The sequence below is a fragment of the Oncorhynchus gorbuscha genome, linkage group LG04 (assembly GCF_021184085.1).
Source record: "Oncorhynchus gorbuscha isolate QuinsamMale2020 ecotype Even-year linkage group LG04, OgorEven_v1.0, whole genome shotgun sequence".
NCBI lineage: Eukaryota > Metazoa > Chordata > Actinopteri > Salmoniformes > Salmonidae > Oncorhynchus > Oncorhynchus gorbuscha.
In genome coordinates this window covers 31779332-31798284 of record NC_060176.1, presented here as the reverse complement: position 1 = coordinate 31798284, position 18953 = coordinate 31779332, and the positions used below count along the sequence as shown (strand labels likewise).

The 18953-nt window shown below is 42.1% G+C and overlaps 1 long non-coding RNA gene across 1 annotated transcript; it reads right to left on the bottom strand.

Moving 5' to 3' along the window:
• On the bottom strand, positions 1-4121 carry LOC124033960. The gene is made up of 2 exons (XR_006838478.1): positions 3726-4121; positions 1-2090 (listed from the first exon to the last, which is right to left on the bottom strand). It is a non-coding gene; the product is annotated as an uncharacterized LOC124033960 (long non-coding RNA).
• Positions 4122-18953: the final 14832 nt, after the last annotated feature.

Genomic DNA, 18953 nt, shown 5'->3' with positions numbered 1-18953 from the left:
TCAGTTTTAAAAAGCACAAACTCTTCTTTAATATGATACCACATTAATTTCAATAGGAATAACCCTATCTGTTTCCCATTGGGTAAAGGGTTACACTCAATATAAAAAAAGATTAACAATCTGTAATGGATTACATTTACTTTGTGCATCTTCTCTTTGGTGTCATAAACAATCTTTGGTTCCTGTCTGTCTGATCAAGAGAGGAGAGGGAGGGCCCCCTCCGGAGGAACATCTGGCAGAATGCCCAGAATATGTTCTTTAAGTCAAGATAGACGGAGCCAGTCACATGTGTGAACCGATCCAATGAATCATGTTGATGTAGGTTTAGATAGCAGTATATAAGGTTCTATGTAAGGAACACCCTTTTAGAGCGCACTTCAGACCGGTACTTATGCATATAAGTTTGACTGTGACCTCCCCAGCTTGCTGACAACAAAGAGTGATTAATTTAATATCGACTTTGGGTGTCCTATGTAAGATTTTCCATACACAACAAACAACTTTAGTATTTAAATATTTAAATTGTAGTACATTTGACCAAATTACTCAATCAAAATGTACCAACTACAATATATTATACTTAGAAATATTATTTACATATACTGTGCATATTCAAAGAATATATATCAAAAAGTTGACCAGGGGACAATATTTAGAAATGTTTTCAAAACCCACACAAAGTACTCTATTGAATTGCCAAAGATTATTGTTACAATGTTAAAATGGAAACAACATTTCAAAATGTAGACAACCTCTCCCAATACCATTTATTAGAAACCAGGCCTGACACAAAATGTAGAAATAGTACTTTGACAACAATTTTGTGAATGCAACTAGTATTATATAGAGAAAGATTCAGATAAAAAGCACAACTGTTCAGAGACTATTTTAAAACACACAATTTCCCTAAAAGATTTGTAGTAAAAAGGAACGTCACACTGTCATACGATTGTTTGCAATTGGCCTACAACATGTCATGGAACTTGTTGAAGCATGGCCCCATTCTACAAAGTGGCACAACATTTTTAAGTAATATCGACAACAATTCAGTAAATGCAACAAGTATTAGAGACAGATAAAGAGAGATGGTAAAAAACACTAAATATTGGTCTAGATTCATATTTTTTTCAGATTTTCAGGTTCAGACTTTCATTGTTCATATTTCACATTGTCACTTTAGTGTTTGAATTTAGCCTACAACATGTATTGGAGCTTCTGGAAGCACGGCCCCATCTTGCAAAGTGGGATAGAACACAGAGAACCCAAAGGTTTCTACACATCTCCCACTCTTTGCCCTGGGTTCACTCCGGAGGCACACCTTCAAACTTCACCAGGGAGTGGCCTGCTTTCATCATGAGTTACAACTCGATCCACACCCCCTGGTGTCACACTCTTGGCTCCCACTTCCTGCCACTGTATCCATCACAAAGCGAATGCACAAGTTGCATGTTGCATTTTGAATGCCTTCAGGGACACACGCCTGCAGTTTCTGGGAAGGGGCCTTTGCAGGGTCCCCCACACAATGTAAGCATTGATAATTGCTGAGCATGTTGAGCATCCCCCAAAACACATACTTCCAATATTTCCTTCCTGTGCATCCAACATTACAGTAGCCCCTAAATTGTCCAACATGGCCATTTTCTTGTTGTAATCCATGACCAGCTCTGGAACATATATGAGTTTGTTCTGCCTGTATTTTGATACTGGTTTTTGGGTGTCATTCCCTGATCTGTTAGAACATAGAATGTACGCATCTCATTTGTCCCTCAAGTGGCACGCCATAACATTATCCGCAGACCATTTTAGACTCTGACCTCTGTGGCACTTGCCCTCCATAATGATATCCGGGAAATTCTTCCTATTGGGATTTAATGTGTCACAATAGTTGTGTGTCAGCAATAGTGTGTGTTAGTGTGTGACAACTCTGTAGGCTAAGGGCAGGCACTCTCCACGGAAACGTATGCTGGGCTGTTGCCGCCATAGATACCCCTCTCTGGTGTGCTCTCCCTTCTCCTCCACTCCCCCCTCTAATCATCTCCAACTCCTCCTCCCTGCCATCTGGTGCTGATCCCTGACTCTTCCCATCACTCCTGTCACACACACAGAGAGACAGAGAGACAGACAGAGAGAGAGAGAGACAGAGAGAGACAGAGACAGAGACAGAGACAGAGACAGAGAGAGAGAGAGAGAGAGAGAGAAGCAGAGCAAATATGATATAACTGTGGTCAAGAACATCATCTTTCTCTCTCTCTTCTTCCTCTCTCTTTTTTTCTCAACCATACACATACTCTCTTCCTAACAATCACATCTTAGGGATTTCTGTAAACAATTGTGTGGTACAGTTACGCCTCCCATTCCACTCACTCACTCAAAACAGTATCCTCATGATACTATACACTCACACACACGCACAGTAAACAGTATCATCATTATGCTATACAGCACTTTCAATCAAAATTATTTTATGAACCCCTTAGTGGTCAAATTGTTTCTCAGTTCATGGTGTGCACATGTACTATATGTCAGACTGACGGATAACGAGACAGGATAGAGTACACAAAAATACATTAATGAATACAGTATGTTCATGGAGGTCCAGCGGTGTCAGATTATAACCGTAAAGGCTAAACAGTATAGGGTACACACACTTCAAGACCCATGGTCAGATGGCTTTTTATAGATGGTAGGAGTATGTGGCACAAAGTACTTGGCACAACTGTCAAAGTATTTATGTGGCACAACTGTTTACAGATTCAACACATCATCAACTATTGTTTATTCATTTAGTTGAAAGTAAAAGATTACAAAGATGACACTATGTGCCATTTAGCCAAACAGGTTAAGAATAACTCTGCATGTATTTCAATGGGCAAAGTTAGCCGGTTGTCTAGGGAGGGAGTGAGACAGCGTCACTAGCAAAGCACAATTTTTGCCTCCAGTCAGCTCTTGTTTTCTTGACAAACAGACTAACTACAGGGTTCGCCAACATTTGCCGATTAGTTACGAAGCTGGGACAGTTTCCAAATGAATAGCATCCGTAGAAACAGGACAAAACAAGCAACTTGTCAGCTTACTATGCAAACAAATATCACTGCAACTCAATATCATATGAGCTCCACTGTTCAGGCTTCTACCATAACACGACAGCTAAGATGTCAAATTACAGGAAAATGAGGCAATGTATGGCCTGTGAATATCTGTACCTAGCAAATATGACAAACCTTAGCCTAAGCCCAACAGATAAGCATAAATTGTCAATCAAATGTACATTTTGGCAGCTAGTTAGCTGGTTTTCTGCTTGAAAGTTACAGCTGAGGTTGACGATTTGTAGGCCCAGCCCAAATGAGAATGTATGCACACATGACTGTAAGTCGCTTTGGATAAAAGCGTCTGCTAAATGGCATATATTATTATATATTATATTAAATGTACCACCACAAAGCTTGTCTGACCTGACAGATACTAGCTTAGCTAACTAGCTATAGCATTCAGCTTGGGCCATTTCCATAGTAATTACATTGGTAATCAGTTGACTATATAAAGCTAAACACTACAACTATTTCAATGAGACAGAGAGCAATCATCCGAGCTCCACCGCTGATGTGTTCACCTTTACCAACCAAGCGATCTTGACAGGATTGCTAATCTGAGCACTATTCCAAGTTTCACAGCATCAAACATCGACAACACCAAACATGTATCTGCTATTTACTTATTTCACTCACCTCCAAATCATCATCACTTTCAAAGTCCAAGGACGTGTCCGAATCTGTTTCACCAACCAATACAATACCAAATACAAATACCAAATACAGCCTCTTCCAAAGTTAAGTCATGAGTGCTTCCGTGCTGTCCTTTGAGTAATGAAGTGAAAAATCATTTAAAAAATCAAATGATGGCATACCCTGCTTCCGGTTTCTAGTTGATGTCAACAGCCATGCGAATATGACAACAGGTTATTTTGCGATACCATTTGCAGCCACTTACGTAATTTCAAGAAAGGCCGTCAACAGCTTCTATGGGTTCTAAAGGAATATTATTAATTTAAAGAAATTCTTGTTTTAACCCTATCGAAAACCTTAACCTGCAACTTTGAAGTTTGGAGAAACCTGGATAACTGTCTAATTCTGTATTTAAACTGTGAGAGCATGTTGCGTAATTTCCTGTTCGTTTCAAGTGATTCACTTTATAGTTGCTCCATATCATTGCAGACAGTACATTTAAAAAAGGTTTTTGCTGATATTCAATCACTCCCCTATATTCACAGTTCTTAGGCCTTTCAGAACATTATGCATTATATAATTTCAACATAATTATTGTCAGTCGTATTGTATCATATCGTAAATGATTGAAATAAAATCACTATTATATACTTACCATGGTATTTATCCACTTGAACCCATGAGCTCTGTTCCAATATCCACAGCAGGGTGGGGCTCAACTGAAATGGAAGGCAGTCAATTCAGGAAATTAACCACAATTACATTTCAATAATGCTGTGGGACTATTGAAGATACTCTTTGAAGAGCTAGGGTTTCAGATGTTTTCAGAATATGGGCAGGGACTCTGCTGTCCTAGCTTCAGGGGGAAGCTGGTTACACCACCCTTACAAAAATGAAATTGTTGCTGCAAACTTCCCGCAAGTTTGTGCACATTTTCTGCAAACTAAATAGTGCGCAACAAAATGTTGCTAGAAGTTTGCAAACGTTTGCCACTAGTGATGAATCTGCGGGCAAACCTTTGGCAGCAATAATATTTATTTCCACTAGTGGCATATAGTTTTCCAGAAGCCGTTTCTGGTGAACACATGAGTTCCAAGACCAGTAACTGTTGATGACCAATCAGGGGGATTAGAAACATCTGTTGAAAAATGGAAACCAAGCTATGTAGCTAGCTACTGTACCTACCTAAGTTGTCTGGTGAGTGTATAACTTATTAATTAAACTTCCTAATAAACTTTAACATTGTTTTATTTAATTAAATGATGCCTAGTTAGCAAGGTCATGTTTTATGGGAGAGAGTGAAACACATTTTGTTGATATCAGTTTCAATATGTCAATGCCACTGACTGACTGGCTAGCGACTAGCTAGATAACATTAGCTATCATATTTTTGCACAGTTCATGTGACAGGTAGCTAGCTAACAAATTATCACACATTTTTAGGTGAATATGTTTTTTAACACCAATATGCATATCAATATGCTAGTGTCACAGTTCAGTAGCAGTTGACAAAGTGTGATGTCATACATTTTTTTGATATATCTATGTAAAGGTTAAGTTGTCTATTGTTTAAAAAAAAAGTAATGTGTGCTTTACTACAGATCGCTCAGGACTTCCACATTTAAAACCTCTTAAGGTTACCCCTTACATTTTCGAACATTCTGTTAAAAATCGCGCAACATTTCAGCATCCTGCTACTCATGCCACGAATATAGTATATGCATATGATTAGTATCTGTGGATAGAAAACACTGACGTTTCTAAAACTGGTTAAATCACGGCTGTGACTATAACAGAGCGTGTGTTTCATCGAAAAGCGCAAACCAAAAACTGGGAAAAATTTCCATGCGCCACTTGCATGTATTGTCTATGGGAAAGCAAATTACATGGGGCTGAGATTGCAAGTCCTACAGCTTCCACACGATGTCGCCAGTCTTGTCAATTGCCTGGGCTTTGTTTCTTGGTCAAACGAGTAAGAGAGAGCCCATTCCTCCCGGTCTCCGACAGGATGTTTTGGAGGACAAAGTTTCGATCATGATTTGAAGATATGGAGCTATTGAATAGACATCACCACGTGATCAATTTGATAGATTATTAATGATTACTAATACCTAAAGTTGGATTACAAAAGTATTTCGAAGTGTTTTGTGAAAGTCTATCGTCAACTTTTTTAATTTAAAAAAATGACGTTGCGTTTTAAAACTGTGTTTTTTCCTGGATCACACACTTTTCAGAGATCGATATTTAGGGTATATATGGACCGATTTAATCGAAATAAAGACCCAATAGTGATGTTTATGGGACATCTAGGAGTGCCAACAAAGAAGCTCGTCAAAGGTAATGAATGTTTTATATTTTATTTCTGCGTTTTGTGTAGCGCCGGCTATGCTAATTATTTTGTTTACGTCCCCTTCAGGTATTTCGGGGTGTTGCATGCTATCAGATAATAGCTTCTCATGCTTTCGCCGAAAAGCATTTTAAAAATCTGACTTGTTGGCTGGATTCACAACGAGTGTAGCTTTAATTCAGTACCCTGCATGTGTGTTTTAATGAAAGTTTGAGTTTTAACGAGTGCTATTAGCATTTAGTGTAGCGCATTTGCATTTCCAGATGGCTAGATGGGGCGCCTGCGTGTCGGGTGGGCTTAAGAGGTTATTAACACCTGAGTGTATTGTCTTCAAGATTGATAAGGTAAGTAAATGCATGTTTTATCCTCATAAATATAATCCATACATGAATTCTTTGTAACAATTATATATTCACTGCTTTAAACTATTAGCTAGCTCATCTTGAGCACGTGTTGTTCATTCTCTCTTTCTAGAAGCAATCAGTCACAAGACAAAAATACAGATTGAGGCCTTCAATATAAGTGATGACAGAGAAATATGTTAGCTGGCTAGCCGTTTTCTGTGCTAATATCTTTGGCTGTGGTAACGCTAGCTAGCTATGCTTGTGATGCTAGCTTACTGAAGTGATTTTGCAGAATTGAACTAAATGAATGTTTTTTGTCAACATTTGGCTAGCTAGTGTCTGTAATGATAGCTAGGTTAAAGTTAGCTAGCTAGCTACCTTAGCTATCTTAGTCTGACACTTCTTCTGGACTCTCTCGGACAGTGTTTCACTTGTTAGCGAATCTTAGCCAAATTGGCTGTCTGGTTAAATTTCCATAGCTAGATTAGATTTAGTCTCCATATGGGTTAATTTAACCAAGCTGGATGGATGCAAATTGGATGGATGCAAATTGTGTTAGTTAGCTAACATTTACATTTAAGTCATTTAGCAGACGCTCTTATCCAGAGCGACTTACAAATTGGTGCATTCACCTTATGACATCCAGTGGAACAGCCACTTTACAATAGTGCATCTAAATCTTTTAAGGGGGGGGAGGGGGGGTGAGAAGGATTACTTTATCCTATCCTAGGTATTCCTTAAAGAGGTGGGGTTTCAGGTGTCTCTGGAAGGTGGTGATTGACTCCGCTGTCCTGGCGTCGTGAGGGAGTTTGTTCCACCATTGGGGAGCCAGAGCAGCGAACAGTTTTGACTGGGCTGAGCGGGAACTGTACTTCCTCAGTGGTAGGGAGGCGAGCAGGCCAGAGGTGGATGAACGCAGTGCCCTTATTTGGGTGTAGGGCCTGATCAGAGCCTGGAGGTACTGAGGTGCCGTTCCCCTCACAGCTCCGTAGGCAAGCACCATGGTCTTGTAGCGGATGCGAGCTTCAACTGGAAGCCAGTGGAGAGAGCGGAGGAGCGGGGTGACGTGAGAGAACTTGGGAAGGTTGAACACTAGACGGGCTGCGGCGTTCTAACGTTAGAGTTTACCTTATATTTGATGTAGTCAAGTTAGTTTAGCTAGCTAGCTATGTTTCTAACATTTCTTTATTTCTGTACTTAAATGCAGAGGTCAATTCCAATGAATGGACAGCTTTGTAAAGATACACTGGAAACCTGAAAGACTTAACTTCACCAGAGCCACTTTAAACCATGCAGCCACTTTGGGACTAGATACATTACATGGACATGAAAAATAGATTGTCTGGCTTTCATTTGACCATACTTGTTTTATTGGTCATTTGCACAGATATTCTCACAGTGACCAACCTGACAGAAAACACACACATCACAGGCATTGATGCGCACTTAGGGGTAAAGTGCCTTGGTCAAGGGCACAACAGCAGTAGGTAGTATACAGAGATATTGTAGCTGGTAACCCTCTGGCTGACGGATAACTCCCTACAGATTTCCCCGCAGGCAGCTTGGGGATTTGAATATTGGCCTGCCTTTCTAACCTCGAAGCTACTGCCGCCCCTATTCATTTAGCTCTTTCCTCACTCCTTTGCCTTTGTTCAACCATTTGACCTGGCTTATCAACCCTTCCTTCAAAGTATTTAATAAAATAAAATAAAATAAAATAAAATAAAATGTGGGTGAAAATATAAAATTAAATCAAGCTTTATTTATTCAACACATTTCAGACATGAAATGCAACACAATGTGCTTCACAGGAAAAAACGAATAAAAACAATGAAAATAAAAATGAATTATTTACTACACATCAGAAGAGGATTAAAAAAACAATTTACCTGACCAGCTCAACTGTAAGTGCTGTTATTGTGAAGTGGAAACGTCTAGGAGCAACAACGTCTCGGCAACAAAGTGGTAGGCCACACAAGCTCACAGAATGGGACTGCCAAGTGCAGAAGCGCATAGAGCGTAAACATCATCTCTCCTCGATTACAACACCCACTACCAAGCTCCAAACTGCCTCTGGAATCAAAATCAGCACAAAAACTGTTCGTCAGGAGCTTCATGAAATGGGTTTCCATGGCCGAGCAGCCGCACAAAAGCCTACGATCACCATGCACAATGCCAAGCGCCGGCTGGAGTGATGTAAAGCTCGCCACTATTGGACTCTAGAGCAGTGGAAATGCCTTTTCTGGAGTGATGAATTACGCTTCACCATCTGGCAGTCTGACAGACTAATCTGGGATTGGTGGATGCCAGCAGAACACTGCCCCAATGCATAGTGCCAACTGTAAAGTTTAGTGGAGGAAGAATAATGGTCTCAGGCTGTTTTTCGTGGTTAGGGCTAGGCCCCTTAGTTCCAGTGAGTGGAAATCTTACTACAGTATACAATGGCATTCTAGACGATTATGTGCTTTCAACTTTGTGCCAGCAGTTTGGGAAAGGCCTTTTCCTGTTTCAGCATGACTATGCCGCCGTGCACAAAATGAGGTCCATACAGAAATGGTTTCTCGAGATCAGTGTGGAAGAACTTGACTGGCCTGCACAGAGCCCTGACCTAAACTCCATCGAATACCTTTGGGATGAATTGGAACACCGAGCCAGGCCTAATCGCCCAACATCAGTGCCTGACCTCACTAATGCTCTTGTGGCTGAATGAAAGCAAGTCACTGCAGCAATGTTCCAACATCTAGTGGAAAGTCTTCAGAGAAGGGTGGAGGCTGTTATAGTAGCAAAGAGGGGACCAAATCCATATTAATGGAATGAGATATTCGACAAGCAGGTGTCCATATACTTTTAGTGTAATGCAAAAGCATGTCTGGCATGTATTCGGGTACACAATTGTGGAGTACTTTAAATGCCAACCAGTAAAAGCAAAGCCCCTTCCTTATTGACACATTGTGCTGACAACATCAGAGTCATTCCAGACTGAATAGTTCGAGAATTATGTGTTAGCCAGACCAGTGATTAACTGCAATGGAAAATTTATTGTTTGTCTAGCTACAACATATAATTTGAAGTCATATGTGGCAGTCTCACACCTCTTTAAGGAATACCTAGGATAGGATAAGTAATCCTTCTCACCCCCCCCCCCCTTTAAGATTTAGATGCACTATTGTAAAGTGACTGTTCTACTGGATGTCATAAGGTGAATGCACCAATTTGTAAGTCGCTCTGGATAAGAGCGTCTGCCAAATGACTTAAATGTAAATGTAAATGCATTAGAAACCAAATTGTGTGTGGGAATATGTGGATCTGACAAAGTATGATGTCATACATTTTTGGGGGATATCTATGTAAATGTTATGTTGTCTATTGTTTTTCTCAATCTATGTTTTATTTTACAAAAAGTAAAATAAAATAGTCCAGAAAAAAGGTAATTGTCTGCTTTACTACAGATTGCTCATCATTTCCACATTTTAAACCCAGACTGCTCGGGGAAACTCACTGGACCACGGTCTTCAAGGACAAGTAAACTTTGCTTCGCCAGCCCAGAGAGAAGCAGGCCCAAGATCTTCTCTTCGAAGTGCAGGTATAGTTTGAAATTACCCTGCTGGTGGTGCCTCAGATGCTCATTTATTTTTAGACTGAAACAATCAAGTTATTCACAAAACATTCTTCTCTCCAGATACACAAGCTGATTTGTCTTTAAGAATTCTGCCAGCGGTTCTCCCAACACAAGATAGGCAGGAAGACATTCTGACCCAGCTTCAATGAGACCAGAAAGTCCTTCATTGATTTGCAGACTGTAAGTTTAATAAATAGTGGATAGGCTTAGGGAGATAGATAGGGAAATTAAATGATGGCATTTTGTAAACCTTGAATGAAGGGAACAGCATTCCAATATCAATTATGCATAACTGCACACTTCAAGACATTAGAGAAGGTTTCCATCCAATTTGCAACAGATTTTCATGTGAATATTCTAAAATCTGCATAAAACATTATGCTCATTTTCCCACTGGAAATGTTTCCACCAAACCTACCAAAATTACATATATTATGTGTGATGACATGGTGCAAATACAAAATGACTTTTGCCATTAAATTCCAATGTACTGAATAAAAACAACAAGTTAAATGGGTTTCCATCGTATTTTCAACTCTAATGTTGGTTTTGTCACAAAGTGTTGCGTTATAAAGCAATTGCACCCACTGTGGTCTTGGCACATGCTCTAGCCAACTGCTCGCACATACAGTGGGGATAGGCTATCTACATTATGAGACTATTATAGATAAGAGCGATATTATTTGTATTTGTCAAATGGCAGCCAAGCATCGATCACCAAGTTTTTATGTGACTCCAGGTTTACTTCGATATGATGATTATTATATCAACATTTGTATGCGAGTTTCCACTCGCATATTACATTTTATTAACAACAAAACAAATCCCACGATTTTTACAAACAAATTGTCGGTCGGCAGTTATAAAATTGTACCATAATTTCATGTTTCCATCAGCCGGGTCTAAGCTTTTTTCATACATCAGGTAATTCATCCTGTCACATCTACTCCAGCTCCTCCCCTCCAGCGTTCAACGTCACCGGTCTACTAACCACCAGTCCTGGCAACTCATCTTCACGCACACCTGTCAACTACCATTACTCACAGCTGCATCTCATCATCAGTCACACCAGGACTTCATTACTCCCTGATTACTTACCCTTCATAGAGCACTCTTTTGTTACTAGTCATAAGATTTGTGTTTCCATGTCAGATGCTTCTCTTGTTTGGTATCGTTCCATGTTGCAGAACACTACCTCACCAAATGGAAGCAGCAGTTAATCACGGCATCTCCCAGATGGTTAGTGAACAGAGACACCTATTTCACTAACACCACGACCAACTGGGGACGGCTATGGAAGAGGTCCTCCGCGTTCTTCAACATCTCAACATTCCGAGAGGGGCGTCAACTCCAACAAGCTGAGGATTCTCCACCACAAGTCGACCCAGCACCCCAGCCCACCCAACAGTCCGCCCAGGTCAGCAATGCCCGTTTGTCCATCTCGGACAAATATGACAAGTCTCCGTCAAAATGCCGTGGCTTCCTAATCGAGTGCTCCCTCTTTTTCCCTCATCGGATTGGAGCCCCCACCACTGAGAGATCCAATGTAGCCACGGTTATTTCATTGCTGACCAAACAGGTGTTGGAGTGGGTTACGGCAGTCTGGGGAGAGAGGAGAGGTGGAGCCGGTTTCCTATGAGGGGTTTATGGCTGGCTCTGGTCAGGGGAGCCTTTGACCATTCTCTGGAGGACAGAGAGGGGATTAGCTCCTACTCTCTCTACACTCCTACCAGACCGCGGCGGAGTACGTGCTCACATTTCGCACTCTGCACCCTATTCAGAAGACAATTGCAAGAAATTGTCCAGACTGAGTTGGCGCGCCGAGATAACAATCTAAACTTTAACCCATTCATCATGATGGCCATGCATCTGAATAACCATATTCAGGCGTGTTGGCCCCCCATCGCCTCTCTCCCTCCTTTGTTGACCGTTCTGAATAAGGGCCTGAACCCATGGATGTAGGGGTCACCGTGGCAGAGCGGTGTCGCCAGAGACAGCTGGGGCTCTGTCCCTATTGCAGCAAGGAGGGGCATCAGCTTCAGTGGTGTCCGGTACTCCCTAAACTGGGTTCCACTAGAGCAGAGGGGCGGCCCCGTGACCTTCCATATCCCAGGGTAGGCATCAGTATCCAATTTTAATCGTTTTCCACCACCCTTTACGGTTCCTATTTCACTGGCTGGCTATACCGCAAGTGTTGTCTCTACAGCTCTATTGGACTCCGGTGGTGCTCGGAACTTCATCGACCAGTCTCTCACCTCCTTCCTGAACTTAATTTCATACCCACTCTCCTCTCCTTTTCCTATCCAAGCTTTGGTCACATGACTATTGAGATCCGATACAGTGACGTACATCACCGCACCACTCAACCTCACCTTGGGACCCATACACCAGGGTAGCCCTTCACTTCTTCATCACCTCGCACCTGTACACAAGGTAATCCTCGGCCTCCTGTGGCTCCATCGTCACAATCGCACATCACATGGTTGAGTATGAAAATAACCGCCTAGGGGCCAGGATGTCAGAGGACCAGCTTTCCCATACCCTGTGGTTCCACATCGGTTGAGGGCCCTGTGAGTGTCCACCAACCCATCAATCGGTCCTGCCTTGTGTTGGGATGTAGATGTGGACATCCGCCATGCTCTTGTGCCAGAACCTGCTCCTGCCGTCCAGAGTGCATCTATGTTCCCACAGGGATGAGAGATTCACTGTTGACCTGGGCACACATATCCCTTGCCACTGGACACCCAGGTTACACCCACACCATCCAATCCCTTTCTGATAAATACTGGTGGCCCACTTTGGCGCAGGACGTAGCCCACCATGTCAATTCATGTTCGGTTTGTACTCAATCCAAATGCCCTGGAACGCTCCAGCAGAAAAACTCCTTCACGTGTCTCAGCATCCCTGGTCCCATCTGTCCATCAACTTTGTCACTGATATCCCCTCTTCTGATGTTTTTACCACCATTTTGGTGATCGTGGACAGATTCTCTAAATCATGCAGGCTCCTTACCACTCTCCAGGTCTCTGAGGCACTGTTCTATCAGGTCTTTTGGCATTATGGCCTTCCGGAGGATATGGGCTCAGACCGTGGCACCCGATTCACGTCACAGGTATGGAAACCTTCATGGAGAAGCTGGGATCATGGTCAGCCTCACTTCCAGGGACCGGCCTCAGTCTAACGGGCAGGTGAGGAGGATGAACCAGTTGCTGCGGAGGTTCTTGAGGAGTCACTGCCTTCCTTAGGTGGAATATGCCCAGAATTCATTGCGTCATTCCTCCACCAGGCTGACTCGCTTCCAGTGTGTTCTGGGTTACTAGCCAGCCCTGGCCCCGTGGACTCCAATCCAGACCGAAGCTCCTGCAGTGGACAGGCGCACAGAAGAGATGTGGAACAATGCTCACGTGAGGCTCCAGTGCTCCGTCCGTGAAAGAAGGAACTGTCACATCTACTTCCGCTCGTGGAGCCTTGGGGTATACCGAGTTGACCAGTTTACAGAGGAGTAAAGAGTGCAGTGTTGTGTCCTACAAGGAGCATTGGTGGCAAATCTGATGGCCGAATGGTAAAATACATCTTGCCACTAAAGCACCATTATCTGCCAATCTATAAATTATGTCTCCGTAATCTAGCATGGGCAGGATGGTCATCTGAATCAGGGTTTGTTTGGCAGCTGGGGTGAAAGAGGAGCAATTATGATAGAAACAAAGTCTAGAATTAACCTGTAGCTTGGATATGTACTGAGAGAAGGACAGTGCATCATCTAGCCATACTCCCAAGTACTTGTATGAGGTGACTACCTCAAGCTCTAAACCCTCAGAGGTAGTAATCACAGCAGTTGGGAGGGGCATTCTTCTTACTGAACCACAAAACCTTGTTGTTTTGAAGGTGCTCAGAGCAAGGTTAACTTCTTGCGATTATGGGGCAATATTTTAGTTTTTGGATGAAAAAAGTTCCCGTTTTAAACAAGATATTTTGTTACGAAAAGATGCTCGACTGTGCATATAATTGACAGCTTTGGATAGAAAAAACTCTGATGTTTCCAAAACTGCAAAGATATTGTCTGTGAGTGCAACAGAACTGATGTTACAGGCAAAACCCAGATAAAAATCCAATCAGGAAGTGCCACATTTTTTAAAAACCGCCTCATGCCAATGACTCCTTATATGGCTGTGAATGAGCAACGAATGAGCTTATTGTTTTCTACGTATTCTCCAAGGTGTCTACAACATTGTGACGTCTTTTTACGCATTTACGTTGAAGAATAGCCATAAGGGACCATATTTAGCAAGTGGTCACATGGTGTCTCCCGCAGAAAATCTTAGGTAGCCATTTTCCCAATCACTTCTTATGATAAACCAATGTCAAACGTTTTTTTAAATCAATCCTCAGGTTATTAAAATATATAATCGATAATATATCAACCGCAAATGTCTTTCACAGTAGGAGAGGGAAAAGCAATACCTATCCAAGCTCTGTTGCCTGAGCAAAGCTCATGTGACCACTTGACGCGATGTTATCGGAACATGGAGTTTACCAAATAGAAGCCACTTCCTGTTTTGATTTTCCTCAGGGTTTCGCCTGCAATATCAGTTCTGTTATACTCACAGACAATATTTGGACAGTTTTGAAACTTTAGAGTGTTTGCTATCATAATCTGTCAATTATATGCACATTCTAGCATCTGGTCCTGAGAAATAGGCCATTTACTTTGGGAACGTTATTTTTCCAAACATAAAAATAGTGCCCCCTTGCTTCAAGAGGCAGAAAACCCAGGCTTTTATGAGAGCAGAAATCAGTGAAGCAGAAATCAGAGCACAAGTCAGAATTGGGGCTAGCAACAGTAGATCAGCCAGGTTGTACATGTACATTTCCAGATATCATCAGCAGTAATACAATCAGGGCACAGCAGAGGACAGAGAGAGCTCTGCAGTGTGGATTTTTTAATGACATTTGAATGTGCATCAGATGGTAACAAGATCATATTGTACAGCAATCTCATCACGTAACATACATATGAAGCCGGCGAGAGGTGGTTAGAATAGGATGGGAAGCCAAGCGTCTGTGTAACTAAGAGAGAGTCAGAGTCACAAGTGTGGGAACAAACATTGTCTGTCCCATGGCCGGGTAAACGAGTAAGTTCATAGTCAACATAGCACGCAGGAGTCATAGGGCAAAGCACAAGATAATTTTTTTATGACTTGGGGCTAGCCATTGTAAGTTCAAAGAGTCACTCGCCTCAACAAGAGAACTTCAGTAAGTAGCTATCTATGAGTCCAGTAGGCCTACACTGGGTAATTAAAGTGTTTCTGAGGAAACTCACATAATAAGCGTCACAAGTTAATTAGCCTACATAAAATTCTGATCACTCCAAAGTCTGTGGTGTGTATATGTGCATGTGTGCTGGAGGCGAGCGAAAGCTCGGGAGAGCGGGGGGAGTGTGGAGGGGTACCTGTACCAGATAGGGGGAGATAGGCCAGGGCAGATGGGGAACAGAACGCCAGGTGGGATCAGCCATATTTGTTTTTATTATGGATCCCCATTTGCTGCTGCTAGACAGCTACTCTTCTTGGTGTCCAGCAAAATTAAGGCAGCAGGCAATGGGAGTAGGTGTCACACCCGCTTGGGATAAGCTTTATTTGGGAGGCTGAGTAGGAGAGGAAGCATTCAAACTTACCCGACAGGTGCATGGTAGAGCAGATAAAAATGTTCAAAAAGAAAAGCTTGTTGAAAAACGTGGGACAATTGGCATGACTTTCAGGCCATCAAATATCAATAGCTCGCAAACGATTTCCTGAGATGTGAACATTCTACATGCAACAGACCGGAAGGTGCATCAGACCCAGTAGAGCACATATGTCAGAGTCAAGGCCCGCGGGCCACATCCGGCCCGCGAGAAGGTTTTTTACGGCCCCTGGGATGATCTTGATTTATTATTAGAACCGGCCCGCAGACCGCAGCAAGCCGGCAGCCCGCAGATCTTTTACACGCACCAATACTACATTTCCCACAATGCAACGGTGACGCACCGAGCAGTAGGCTGCTTCATTTCAATATTTATTGGCACAGCAGTTGTCAGCATCACAGTAAAATTAACTTTCAGATACCCATCAAAAATGGCAAAACGGAAGGTGGACACTGAGAACCGGGGGTTTCAAACAAGGTGGGAGTCGGAGTATTTGTTCACGGAGGTAGCTGGAAAACCTGTGTGTCTTCTGTGTGGAGAAAGTGTGGCGGTACTGAAAGAGTATAATCTGAGACGACATTATGAAACGAAACACGCGGACAACAACAAGAATATGGACATGGAACAAAGGCTACAAAAGGCAGAGGAATTAAAACGAGGCCTCAAATCTCGACAGGCTCTGTTCAAAAAAGCCAAATCACAAGGCCAGGCTGCTGTCAAGGCCAGTTTTATTTTGGCAGAAGAGATCGCTAAATCAGCCCGGCCATTTACGGAGGGGATTTCATCAAAAACTGCATGATTAAAGTTTGTGACGAAGTTTGCCCAGAAAAAAGGCAACTCTTTTTAAATGTGAGTCTGAGCAGAAACACCATTGCCGAGAGAGTAGACCAGTTGTCCATCAATCTAAAAGAGCAGCTTGTGAAAAAGGGAAAAGATTTCATTGCATATTCCTTGGCTGTGGATGAGAGCACCGACATTTCTGACATTGCCCAGTTGTCAATTTTCATCCGCGGAGTGGACTCCAGCCTAAGCGTGACAGAGGAGTTTTTGGCTTTACGTCCTATGCATGGCACAACTACGGGGCATGATTTGTATGAAGAGGTGTCAAGATGTGTAAATGAGATGGAGCTGCCTTGGGAAAAACTTGTGGGTTTGACAACCGACGGAGCACCTGCGATGGATGTGTGGACACTGGAGCGGACAAAAGATGCAAGAGGAAAACGCGACAGGTGAGCTGACAGCTTATCATTGTATCATACACCAGGAAGCGTTGTGCGGTAAAGCCTTGAAAATGGAGCATGTAATGAGCATCATCACGCGCACAGTTAACTTTATCAGAGCCAAAGGTTTGAATCACCGCCAGTTCAAGGCATTTCTGACGGAGTTAGAAACGGAGCATGGTGATTTGCCTTATCACACAGAGGTGCGATGGCTAAGCCAGGGAAAGGTGCTTCAAAGATGTTTCGAGCTTCGTGAGGAGATTTGTCTGTTCTTGGACAGCAAAGGGAAAGACACAACACAACTCCGAGACGAAATGTTTCTGTGTGAAATGGCTTTTCTGTGTGACATTACGAGTCATCTGAATGCAATGAACTTGCAGCTGCAGGGTCGGGATCGTGTCATCTCTGATATGTACAGTACAGTGAAGGCATTTAAAACCAAACTGACTCTGTGGGAGACGCAGATGCGGAAAGAAAATTTGAGCCACTTTCCCAGCTGCCAGACCATGAAAGAGAAGCTCTCTACCAGTGCGTTCCCGAGCGCACAGTTGGCTGATAAAATAGGTATGCTTGCCGCTGACTTTCGACGCCGATTTGCTGACTTTGAAGCACAAAAAAGCAGGTTGGAACTGCTCGGTAACCCATTTGCTGTTGACGTGGAAAGCTCACCACCAAACCTCCAAATGGAGTTGATTGACCTCCAATGCAATGATGCACTGAGGGCAAAATATGCGGCAGTGGGTGCTGCGGAGTTCGCCCGTTTCCTCCCGACACAATGCCCCAGCTGCGCATCCAGGCTGCTCAAACGTTGTCTATGTTTGGCAGCACATACCTGTGTGAACAACTGTTTTCTTTGATGAACTTGAACAAAACATCACACAGAAGTCGACTTACTGCTGAACACCTCCACTCAATTCTGAGGATTTCCTCAGCTCAGAGCCTTACCCCGAACATTGATGAACTTGTGGAAAAGATGGGACACCACCAAGTATCACCCTCAACCTCAAACAAGTGAACATTACTGTGCAATCACATATTTAGAGTTTTTACTCAGTTCAAGTTTAAAAGTTAAAGTTTAATATTTGTTTTCACTGCATGTTACTTCTCCTTAAACAAAGTGTTGTTTTTGATTAATAGATTTTTGCACTTTATTTTATTGTATTTCAATCCAATTATATTTTAAAAATATTTCAGTTGAGTGGATGATAGAAAATTGCTATTATTGTTTTTTTCTTTGAAGTAAATTTAGCCCACTTTTGCTAAAATAGAAAATATAGGCTACTGATGGTGCCTTGAATACCGGTTTCTTTCATTTAATGTTCATGTTATGGGGATTTTTATATAAAGGAAATTTGTCTTTTGTGTCTGTTGAAAATTAAAGATTACTGACAGAGCCATAAGAAAATATTGCTTTATTTATCTGATCATATTGGAATATATTTGTTAGGTTTTCAGTAGGTTCAATTAGGTTCACTAGACTATATGCGTCATTTAAAAATGTTTCAATGAACATTCGAACAGTCCGGCCCTCGGCTTGTAGCTACATTTTTTATTTGGCCCTCCGTCCATTTGACTTTGACACCCCTGCAGTAGAGGGTCTCCACATCTATTTATTTTAAATACAAATGTTACATTGTGGGGATTGTGAAAAGTGCTTTATGAATGAAATACAGTTATTAAGAAATTTGATATTAGTCCATGTCCTTAATAGAGTGACCTTCAAATATTTTACACTTCTTTACACATTATTTTAACTCGACCCAAATGTAGACTATTATTGTATGGCAAAAAAGCATGGTATGTGTATGTGTGTGTGTGCTGTCACCTAAGATAGCCGAAGTGTGCAGTGAATGTGAATATCTATTGATTAGTTCTGGCACTATCTGATAGACAGATCTATGGTAATACCGCGTTTGACAGACAGTGTCACACACACACAGATGCTTTGCTTTTCTGAGATTGCAATATGAGTGTGCACATCAATTTCAACTGGTTTTAGTCTGTTTGGACTGTTTGGT